Source organism: Dipodomys merriami, unplaced genomic scaffold (genome assembly GCF_024711535.1).
Source record: "Dipodomys merriami isolate MVZ:Mamm:240054 unplaced genomic scaffold, mDipMer1.0.p SCAF_59, whole genome shotgun sequence".
NCBI classification, from domain to species: domain Eukaryota; kingdom Metazoa; phylum Chordata; class Mammalia; order Rodentia; family Heteromyidae; genus Dipodomys; species Dipodomys merriami.
Genome location: NW_027206168.1, coordinates 6,365,295 through 6,366,237, shown reverse-complemented (window position 1 = coordinate 6,366,237; position 943 = coordinate 6,365,295). Strand labels below are relative to the sequence as shown.

Below are 943 nucleotides of genomic sequence, written 5' to 3'. Positions count from 1 at the left end.
ATGTCCAGCATGAATCCCAAACATGATTATTTATTCAAGTTACTTCTGATTGGCAACTCTGGGGTTGGAAAGTCTTGCCTCCTTCTTAGGTTTGCAGATGATACATATACAGAAAGCTACATAAGCACAATTGGTGTGAATTTCAAAATAAGAACTATAGAGTTAGATGGCAAAACAGTCAAGCTTCAAATATGGGACACAGCAGGCCAAGAAAGATTTCAAACAATCACTTCCAGCTATGACAGAGGAGCCCATGGCGTCATCTTAGTGTATGATGTGACCGATCAGGAGTCATTCAATAATGCTGAACAGTGGCTTCAAGAAATAGATCTTTATGCCAGTGAGAACATCAACAAGTTGCTGGTAGGGAACAAGTGTGATCTGACCACAAAGAAAGTAATAGACTACACAACAGCAAGATTTTGCTGATTCCTTTGGAATCCCATTTTTGGAAACCAGTGCTAAGAACGCAACGAATGTAGAACAGTCTTTTATGACGCTGGCAGCAGAGATTAAAAAGCGAATGGGCCCTGGAGCAACAGCTGGCGGTGCAGAGAAGTCCAATGTTCAAATTCAGAGCACTCCAGTGAAGCAGTCAGGTGGAGGTTGCTGCTAAAATTTGCCTCCATCCTTTTCTCACAGCAATGAATTCACAATCTGAACCCAAAACAAATGGCTTGATTTGTACTGTATGTAGCTGCACTACAACAGATTCTTACCATCTCCACAAAGGTCAGAAACTGTAAATGGTCAATACGGACTTTTTTTTTGTATTCCCTTGACTCAAGACAGCTAACTTCATTTTCAGAACTGTTTTAAACCTTTGTGAGCACATTTTTTTTTTTGGGGTCCGGTCATGGGGCCTGAACTCTGGGCCTGGGCACTATCCCTCAGCTCTTCAGCTCAAGGCTTGCGCTCTACCACTTGAGCCACAGCACGACTT

The 943-nt window shown here is 42.4% G+C and overlaps 1 pseudogene; it reads left to right on the top strand.

The window, feature by feature from the left end:
• On the top strand, positions 1–661 carry LOC138813181 (ras-related protein Rab-1A pseudogene; annotated as a pseudogene).
• Positions 662–943: the final 282 nt, after the last annotated feature.